At 44.5% G+C, this 10,601-nt stretch overlaps 1 pseudogene; it reads left to right on the top strand.

Annotated features, from left to right (window-relative positions):
- The first annotated feature begins 784 nt into the window (after positions 1-784).
- On the top strand, positions 785-2,317 carry LOC118652054 (annotated as a pseudogene).
- Positions 2,318-10,601: the final 8,284 nt, after the last annotated feature.

Below are 10,601 nucleotides of genomic sequence, written 5' to 3'. Positions count from 1 at the left end.
TTTGCTATAACTTTTGATAAATGTCTACTATTTTTACATTGCCCATATTTCAAAAATATGTTTATTGAGGATCTATTATGAGTTAGCCATTTTGGTAGACATGTGGGCAAAATAAATCCTATATAATAAAAAGCTAACATGCTAATTAGACCCTACAGCAGAACAACCTTCTGGAACAACCTTCTGGAATGACCAGTGAGTGGGGGGCAGGGCCATGGGGCAGCCGGGGCTGTGAGGGCCGAGGCTGCGAGGGCGGAGGCCTCCTCTTGCATGAATTTTGTGCATCGGGTCTCTAGTATACTACAAAACACTCCTTGTGTTTAGGTTTAAAATCTAGAAGGGGCATACAAAAGACATCAACAGTAGATTCTCTTTTCCTTCCTGAGTTCCTTCCCTTTCTCATAAATACCACTTGCTTTCACCTCCTATTCAGAATGTTATTTAGGTTTTGCCTGAATCAGTGCTTCCCGATTAGCTATTCTTTTGGATCTCAAATTCGTGCTTTTTGCCTCTGATCTCAAATTAATGATTGATGCCTCTCACTTCGGCCTTTTATTTTTTGGTTATCAAAAGTATCCACAAATAGGTCAGTCCCCTCAGCCTCCGCCGCCGGCCCCCCTCTGCCAGCTCTCAGGCGCCACTCTGGCGCCGGTCTCCGCGGGAGGGAGCAAGGTGGAGGGCAGCCGGGCGGGCGGCTGACGGGGGGGGGGGGGGGGGGGGCTGCCGACGGTCCTTCGTGCTCAGAGGCAGCGGCTCCATGGGGTCGGCGTGAGGCGTCCGGCGCTCCGAGGCATTCCCGCAGCTGCACAGAGAGGACCCGTCTCCTGTGGACTGGGAGTTCCTGGAGAGCCGCCTCTGAACAGCTGGCAATAACTTCCTAAGTTCCGTCTTCATTTTCCTTTGTGTTGTGTTTCGGAACATCCAGAAACCATGAACATGAACAACGTTAGTGATGAAGAGTTTGACTGCCATTTCCTCGATGAGGGCTTTACTGCCAAGGACATCCTGGACCAGAAAATTAATGAAGTCTCTTCTTCAGACGACAAAGATGCCTCTATGTTGCGGACCTGGGAGACATTCTAAAGAAACATCTGCGGTGGCTAAAAGCTCTTCCTCGGGTCACCCCCTTTTATGCAGTCAAATGCAATGACAGCAGGACCATAGTGAAGACCCTGGCTGCCATTGGGACAGGGTTTGACTGCGCCAGCAAGACTGAAATACAGTTGGTGCAGAGTCTTGGGGTGCCTCCAGAGAGGATCATCTATGCAAACCCTTGTAAACAAGTGTCTCAGGTTAAATACGCTGCCAATAACGGAGTCCAGATGATGACTTTCGATAGCGAAATCGAGCTGATGAAAGTTGCCAGGGCACATCCAAAGGCAAAGCTGGTGTTGCGCATTGCCACCGATGACTCCAAAGCAGTCTGTCGTCTCAGTGTTAAATTTGGTGTCACACTCAAGACTAGCAGGCTGCTTTTGGAGCGGGCCAGGGAGCTCAACATCAATGTCATCGGTGTCAGCTTTCACGTGGGCAGTGGCTGTACTGACGCTGAGACTTTTGTGCAGGCCATCTCTGATGCCCGCTGTGTCTTTGACATGGGGGCTGAGGTTGGTTTCAACATGTACCTGCTGGACATTGGCGGTGGCTTTCCTGGATATGAGGATGCAAAGCTTAAATTTGAGGAGATCACCAGTGTCATCAACCCAGCCCTGGACAAGTATTTTCCATCAGACTCGGGAGTGACAGTCATAGCTGAGCTGGGCAGATACTATGTTGCATCGGCTTTCACGCTTGCGGTTAATATCATTGCCAAAAAGCTGGTCTTGAAGGAACAAACAGGCTCTGACGATGAGGAGGAGTCGAGCGAGAAGACCTTCATGTATTACATAAACGATGGAGTGTACGGGTCATTTAACTGCATCCTCTACGATCATGGGCATGTGAAGCCCCTGCTGCAGAAGAGGCCCAAACCAGATGAGAAGTACTACTTATCCAGCATCTGGGACCGACCTGTGACGGCCTCGATCGCATCGTGGAGCGCTGAGGCTTGCCCGAGATGCATGTGGGGGACTGGATGCTCTTTGAAAACATGGGTGCTTATACCGTGGCTGCTGCTTCTACTTTCAATGGGTTCCAGAGGCCAACGATCTACTATGTGATGTCAGGGCCGACATGGCAACTGATGCAGCAAATCCAGAACTGCGACTTCCCACCCGAGGCAGAGGAGGACGCTGGCGCCTTGCCTGTGTCCTGTGCCTGGGAAAGCGGGATGGAGCTCCTCCCAGCAGCCTGCACATCAGCCCGTGTGAACGTGTAGACGCCATTCCTGTAGCTGTTACGCAAGTGTAGCTTGACTTAAGGGATTTGGGGGGACCACTTAATGATTGCTAGTTTGGAATGTCTTTGTAAGTGGGGGTGGCACAGATGGAACAAGGTGGAAGGCCTAGGCGACGGGGTCACACTTACGTGTTCCTATGGAAACTATTTGAATATTTGTTTTATATGGATTTTTATTCAATTCTCAAACATGCTACCGCAGAGTGCCCCTCAGCTGCCAGGCAAGCATTTGTAGCTTGTGTGTTGGCAGAACCAACCCGAGGCTTAGTGTTGTGACCTGTTTTAACAATAAAGTACCTTGGAAATTTAAAAAAAAAAAAAAAAGTATCCACAAATAGTTGGAAATGGTGGAAAGGGGCCAAATTATTTTTGGGCTGTTGGAATATCTCCCAGATAATTTAAAACTGACCTAGCAAGGGACCTTGAGGACCTTTAAGGAACTTTGAGGGATTGAGCCCAAAGAAGAAGGCCCAGGCCCCTTCCTCTCATTGGTTCTCTCACCTGGAGAGCTGTAAAACGAGCACCATTCCCCAGAATGTGTCAGGAAAGTCGCACAGCTCCATGTACCTGTTTGTCAGTAGCAATGGGTAAGGACACTGATGGCTTCCATCTCACTTTTGACTTTTAATCTGCAAATGAATCATGCTAATTGGATAACTTGCACTCAGGCTCAGTCAGGAAGGGAGTCTGAAAAAGGTGAAATATAGTTTTTTGGTTATTTTTTCTTTCATTCTTTCCATCTAGAAGGTGGAATGGGCTGATATTAAGTGTCAACACACCTGATAACTTAATAAAGTAGCAACTATGCTCATTAAAATTATTTAATTTGAACATGAATATGTAATAATATTTCAGAGGGTGTGTTATCAAAGGAAATAGGTCCTTGTAACCCCACCAGTTGCCAGTGGGAGTGGGCTTCCCAAGAAAAGGAATTTTTTTTTAATTAAATCTTTATTGTTCAGATTATTACTGTTGTTCCTCTTTTTTCCCCCCATAGCTCTCTTCCACCCGGTTCCCACCCCACCCTCTGCCCTTACCCCTGCCACCCACTGTTCTCATCCATAGGTGTACAATTTTGTCCAGTCTCTTCCCACACTCCCCACACTGAGAATAGTCAGTCCGCTATTACCTGAGTCCTGATCTATCACCCCAGGGAGAGCTTGCCAATCCTGCACTTTCCCGGGGTGGAAAGGCTGCAGTGGGGTTAAGGATAAGGCTCCTTGGGCCTACCTCCTCCCATGCCTTTACATCTACCTTTCCTTCCTCAGAAAAGCATGGACATACTTCTTGTATAAAACGTTCTGTCTGACTGGGAGTAACCTTAATTCCTCTGCTAGCAAGCATATGTGTTAAAAGATCAATACAGAGTCTTATTTCTTTAGACTCAGTATGGCACATCTTCTTAATCTAAGAATCAATACAGAGTCTTCTTCCTTTGGACTCAGTATGGCACATCTTCTCAATCTAAGTTCTGTACTATCCACCTTCTTACCCTACTTATCCTCTATAGGGGGGTCTGCAGTACCCTGGTGGAGTCCTATCCGTCCCGAGTGTGGGGTTCTCAATGGGGAGGGCTTACCTAGGGGAATCCTGTTCCAGGGGTTCCCAAAGGTGTGGACGGAGTCGGCAAAGACTATCCACCCTCTTCCTACGGTGGAGTCCTATCCATCCTGAGAGTGGGGCTTACCTAGGGGTCCCTGTTCGGGCGCCAGATGCCGGGGTCCAACCCCAGCAGGTCCAGGGGTCCCCAAAGGTGTGGATGGAGTCGGCGAAGAAGGAAGGACACGGAGACAGTGTTCAGTTGATCAGCAGCCTAGCCAGGATCTCCAGCCAGGATCTCCAGCCAAGTTCTGGTCTGGATCTCCAGCGAAGTTCTGCTTAGGATCTCCAGCCAGGTTCTGTGTCCATGTTCTCTTGCTAGGTTCTCCAGGTTCTCCAGCCAGGTTCTGTAGCCATGTTCCCTCGCTAGGTTCTCCAGCCAGGTTCTGTCCAGGTTCTCCAGCCAGGTTCAGTCACCAGGTTCTAGTCAGGTTCTCTTGCCAATTTCTGTAGTCAGGTTCAGTCCAGGATCTTTTGCCATGTTCTCTCGCTAGGTTCTGTCTCTAGGTTCTGAGGCCAGTTTCTGTCCAGGATCTTTTGCCATGTTCTCTCCAGCGAAGTTCTTCTGTCTCTAGAGAACATTCTGTGTAGGTTCTGTGCCTAGGTTCTGTCTCTCTTGCTTCTGTATTCTAAGTTCTGTGTCTTGCTGTCTTATTACATCTGTATTTATACCAGTTGATTCAATCCTATCAATCTCTATTACAAAGGTTAGGGCGTTTCTTATCTTCATTCCAGGGAGTAAAGATTATGTAGCTTAAGCACGATTGTTCGTAGTTAAAGTGATTAATTACCCGCCTGGCACTTAGTAAAGAGGTTTTATTCCCTCCCTAGCTTCAGGGGAAAATCCCTACCTGGGGAAACACCCTTTCTCAGAGACCTTGGTTAAAACACATAGTGCCAAGAAGGTGAGCAAACATATTAAGAACAGTATGCCATATATGCCGGTCCCTTGAAACAGCAAGCATGGACCGGCTCCCGGCACATTCCCTTTCTATGACTCTGATTCTATTATATTCACCAGTTTATTCTGTTCATTAGATTATTAATTCACTTGATTTTTAGATTCACTTGTTGATAGATGTGTATTTGTTGTTCATAATTTATATCTTTACCTTTTTCTTCTTCTTCCTCTTCTTAAAGGCTACCTTTCAATAATACTGGTTCGGTGGTGATGAACTCCTTTAGCTTTTTATTATCTGTGAAGCTCTTTATCTGACCTTCAATTCTGAATGATAGCTTTGCTGGGTAAAGTAATCTAGGTTGTAGGTTCTTGCTATTCATCACTTTGAATATTTCTTGCCACTCCCTTCTGGCCTGCATAGTTTCTGTTGAGAAATCAGCTGACAGTCGTATGGGTACTTCCTTGTAGGTAACTGCGTTTCTTTCTCTTGCTGCTTTTAAGATTCTCTCTTTGTCTTTTGCTCTTGGCATTTTAATTATGATGTGTCTTGGTGTGGTCCTCTTTGGATTCCTTTTGTTTGGGGTTCTCTACGCTTCTTGGACTTGCAAGTCTATTTCTTTCACCAGGTAGGGGAAGTTTTCTGTCATTATTTCTTCAAATAGGTTTTCAATATCTTGCTCTCTCTCTTCTTTTGGCACCCCCATAATTCGGATGTTGGTACGCTTGAAGTTGTCCCAAGGATCCTTACACTATCTTCGTATTTTTTGATTCTTTTTTCTTTTTGTTTTTCCGGTTGGGTAATTTTCGCTTCTTCGTATTTCAAATCTTTGACTTGATTCCTGCGATGCTCTAGTCTGCTGTTGGAACTCTGCATAATATCCTTTATTTCAGTCAGTGCATGCTTAATTTCTAGTTGGTCCTTTTTCATAACCTCGAGGGTCTCACTAGATTTCTTGAGGGTCTCAGTAAATTTATCAGCAGTTTCTAGAAAATTCTTGAAAAACCTTAAAAGAGTGGTTTTGAACTCTATATCCAGTAGTTTGCTTTCCTCCATTTATGTCATTTGTGACCTGTTTCTTTGTCTCCGCATTTTTTATGCTTCCCTGTGTTGATAGAGTGGCTTTCTGTGTTAGGTGTCCTATAGGGCCCAGTGGCTCAGCCTCCCCAATTACCTGAGGTGGACACTCTTGGTGCACCCCTTTGTGGGCTTTGTGCACAGTCTTGTTGTAGTTAAGCCTTGATTATTGTAGGTATCACTGGGAGGAATTGACTTCCAGGCCAGTTGGCTGTGAGAATCAGCTGTGTCTGCAGTGGGAGAACTTTTAGCTGGAGACACCCTTCTGGGGCAAGACTTGCTTCACTGGGGCTTTGGTGCTCACTGAGTCTGCCCCCTGAGTATGTCCCTTATGGATCTGAGGAGTTGTAATCTGGATGGTCCCACTCTGACCACTGGGTACACTGGCTCTTGGATCTCTAAGGAGGTGCTAATTTAGCCTCTTCCTGAGGCTACCCAGCAGGAGCTATGAAGAGATTCCTCTTCTTTTTTGGGTGTTTGGAGGTGCCCAGATGAGGCCCAGCTGTGAAGCAATGCAAGCTGCTGTGGGGCCTTGGACCCTCTTTTGGAAGTTCTGGGTCTCTGATTCAGCTGCAGTTTGTTAGGTAATTTTCAGGTTACAAAGGGCCAGGCCTTTCATATGCAAAAGCCTCTGTGCACAGCTTGGGTGGGGCGGGGTCTCAGGGGATCAACAAGGTGGAGCAAGCAGCTATGGCTGCTCCCCAGTCCTAACCTAAGAGGCCCAGCGTCTCAGTGTCCCAGTAACCGCTGCAAGCACCTCTGAGAGAAAGCCGCCCTCGAGTTCTGCCCAATGCCAGACCGTCCAACTTCTCCCCATATGAGTCTGGGTCCCCAGAGATTCACCCGGAACTGGAGTTCAGAGCAGTCGGGAGCTTGAGACTCCCTCCTGATTGAAAAAGACAACCGTGTCCTCAGTTTCCAGCCCTCTCCATGTGCGCCGCATCCTCTGCTGCCAGCCCTTTCCCAGTGCGCCTCCGTATCTCTGCACTTTACTTCTGCACCTCCTCTGAGTCTCAGTGTGCTTTTCTCTTTCCTTCTCGTTGTAGAATTTCCACTAAGCCAGGCTTCCTATGGTTCTGTATTGTGTCCGTTTTGTCCGTTAGTTGTATTTTTGAAGTGGTTGTGGGAGGCAGCAATTTCCGGTGTTTACCTATGCTGCCATCTTGGTTTCTCAAAAAGGAATTTTCTGATACTCACACAGGAGGATGAGGTATCATCGAAAGCTTTATTTCTGTGAAATCAAACTCCTGATTTTCCAAGGACCCATTGTGCTTTGTCCTCCAAAGAAAGAAATGTGACTGTAATTTCAATAGGGATGGAATGAAAAATAATATCCAGAAATTTTGCTCCATATTGGAGCAGTGTCCAGTGCAGCATCAGGCTTGCTTGTTCGTGTTCCCTATTGCAGTCCATCAGTCCATTGTTTGTGGGGTCCACATTGCCATGGGCCACATGGGCGAATGCAAGAGAGCCAAAAGAACCAAGAGCCAACAGAGTCAAGAGCAAGCCAAAAGAGAGCGAACTCCTTTGTTTGGGGGATTAAGTATCTCCAAATTTTATCTGGCTTGCATTGGTTCCACCTCTTCTAGCCAATGACTTGTTTCCAGGTTTAGTTGACAAGTACATCTCGAGGTCACCCCAACTTCACTGTGCATGCATCCATCTTCTCCTTTCTCCAGTCCCTTCCCCCAGTAATGTGCAGGGGATGGGCCTATGGGTCCCTGTGTAGTGCAAAGTTTCAGCTTCCTGGTGAAGCTGCCCAAGTGACGCATCTATAATGTCTGACCTTCCTTTTGCTCCTTGTCTAGCTATAATAACAAAAGTGTAATATGCAAATCGACCGAACAACTGAAGAGCAGAAAGACAAGAAAGACCATCCAGACAACCTTCTGGATGACCATGCTATGACATGCACTGGCACCAGGCCAGCCAAGGCAGGTGCGATGTGATTTGTGGGGGTGGGGAGGAGCAGGGCACCATTGCCTCACGATCACCCCCAGAGGGAGGCCCAGGCCATCCTCTGTTGGGCGATCGATGGAGGGCTCTGTGATAGATTTCCCCAAAGAGGGAAGCCAAGGCCACCCTCTGTGTGGCGATCTATTGATCTATCATGAAGCCCCGGCTGGGTGGGCGGGGTTTCCCTCTGTGGGGCAACTGATCTGGGCATCCCGCAAACGATGACCCCATAGAGGGAGGCCCAGGACACCCAAGAGATTGCACCCCACGCCTGTCACCTACAGAGGGAGGTGACTGGTGGTAGGGGAGAGGGGGGGACAGTGTCGCACAGATGGCAAGCAGTGACAGCGGCAGGGGCGGGGCCGGCAAGGAACGCCCCGATAGGCCCTGATCGTCAGCCAGGCCTAGGGACCCTACCCAAGGGGTCCCGGATTGCAAGAGGGCACAGGCCAGGGTGAGGGACAACCCTCCCTTGCACGAATTTTGTGTATCGTGCCTCTAGTTATTAATAACTAGCTAATTACAATGGTACCAGATGGATCTTCATTTTAAAACGCTTAATGGGCAACATGGGGTATTCCTTAACATTTTGGGTAGTTGAAATTGAAAACAGAAAATAATTCAAGTTAACCTAAGACTAATCACAAGCTCTTTCACCTTTGCAGAAAATCCCATCTTTGATCTTTTCATTTTTCCCCCAATTTTTAATTCTTTATTGCCTTTATCATTCCTGACCATCCAGAAGATAAAGTTTAATCACTAGAATTACTTGATCAGTAACACTTTCAACAAACTTTCCCTTATCTTTTGAGTGGCTGTCCTTCAAATCTCCAATTTTAATCAAAACCAAAACCTAAAAATTCATCATTTCCAGTTGGATTGAACCCTTATAACCTGTCAGTCTTTTTACTGGTCTACCTTTTCCCTTCAGGATCTAATCTAAGCTTTTGGTAGTCTTTTCAACTCTTTTTTTAAAAAAATATTCTTATTGATTTCAGAGAGAAAGGGAGAGGGAGAGATAGAAACATCAATGATGAAAGAGAATCATTGATTGGCTGCCTCCTGCATGCCCCACACTAGGGATCAAGCCCGCAACCCAGGCATGTGCCCTGACCAGTAATTGAACTGTGACTGCCTGGTTCATAGGTCAAGGCTCAACCACTAAGCAACACTGGCCGGGCTTCTTTGATTTGTTTTAATTTTATTTTATTCTTATCACAGAACACATCTATGGTTTCAATATTTTCAAATTTATTGAGACTTGTTTTATGGTTCCAAATATTATCTATCTCGTACATGATCTGTGTACATTTTAAAAAATGAAAGTGAAACAAGGAAACAAAAAGTGCTGAGGCTAGAAGTGAACTTCAAATCAATTGTAAATGGAATCACAGAAGAAACAGCTGACTGTGGGATGTTAAACTACCACTGTTTAAGAGACTGCAGCTATGCAACCAGCGGAACATAGTGAAGACAAACTTATTCACAAAATTAGAAAGCAGTTGTGATGAAAAAGAATTAAGATGTTTTAAAGAAACTGATACCGGCAAAATCTTCACATTAAAAACTCTCTGAGACAGTGCAGGACTTGAAAGCAAAAGGATAAAATCTTGAAAACTGATTCAACCATAGAAGAGGATGAAAAATTGCCAAGACAAGGAGATTGCCTCTGCAGGAAGATCCACAATTAGAAGGCAAACACTATTCAAACTATTCCTGACTCTTTTTTTTTGACAAAAAAGTAAAACACTTAAATCTTCAATGTTTCTGATGTTTTATATTACAGTATATTAAAGAAATAACAGTTTTATCATTTTTATATACATCTATCACTTACAGTAAAGAGTTTTCTTAATGTTTGGACAAAATTTAATTTTGAAGTTAAGGAAATTATTGTAACTTTTCTCATTGCCTAAATTTACTTATTATATTTTTAACTGGCATAGTCATTTTCACTATCTTACACTAGCATTTACAGTAAGAACTATCTATATTTGAAGTGGCTGTTTTTATAAGTGAGTAAAATGCTGTTCTATTCATTTCACAATCTTTGCATACTGTGAAAACGTAATACCAATTAAGACATAATAATGATAACTTATATGAAGAAAAATATTATTTTTAGATAGTTTCCTTCTAAAACATCAGATGGAATGATAGAAAGAAAACTCAATTTAAACACACTGCTCTGTTTGATTAAACTCTGCAAGCAAGATGGTATCATTTTATGTCATGATCTGAAATAGCATGGTCAAGAAACTGAATATAAACACATCTTTTTTTTCAAATCAACTAATTTATAATTAAATTAAAATGATACAGATTTGTTGATACACTTAATCAAAGGCATGGCAAAGAGATATTCATGTGGTATAGTTCTCAAAAAAATGATTAAGTTAGAATTCTTTGAATAGTTAAGTTGGTTTGCTTTGGTCTGCTTTTCTATTGGGAGGTCCTTTTATCTATAAGCAATATCAATATTGACAATGTCTCATGGTACCACTATAGCATTTGCTCAACATTTAGCAGATGTGTGCACATAGATTAAAAGACAAAAGTCAGATTTTAATTCCCAGCTCCTGAGATTGCTTTGCCTCCAGCTTACTTTATGTCATATGATTGCTAAGCTCTAATTTTTGCTCAGGTATTAATATTTTTCTAGGCTTCTTCTTTCTTCTGAGGATTTCTTACAAATGTGCTTAATCTTTTATTGTATTAATACCCTTTTTTTTT

This window comes from Myotis myotis, unplaced genomic scaffold (assembly GCF_014108235.1).
Source record: "Myotis myotis isolate mMyoMyo1 unplaced genomic scaffold, mMyoMyo1.p scaffold_m19_p_3, whole genome shotgun sequence".
In the NCBI taxonomy this organism is placed as follows: Eukaryota; Metazoa; Chordata; class Mammalia; order Chiroptera; family Vespertilionidae; genus Myotis; species Myotis myotis.
Note: the sequence above shows the minus strand (reverse complement) of the source record. Positions and strands in the feature narration are given on the sequence as shown.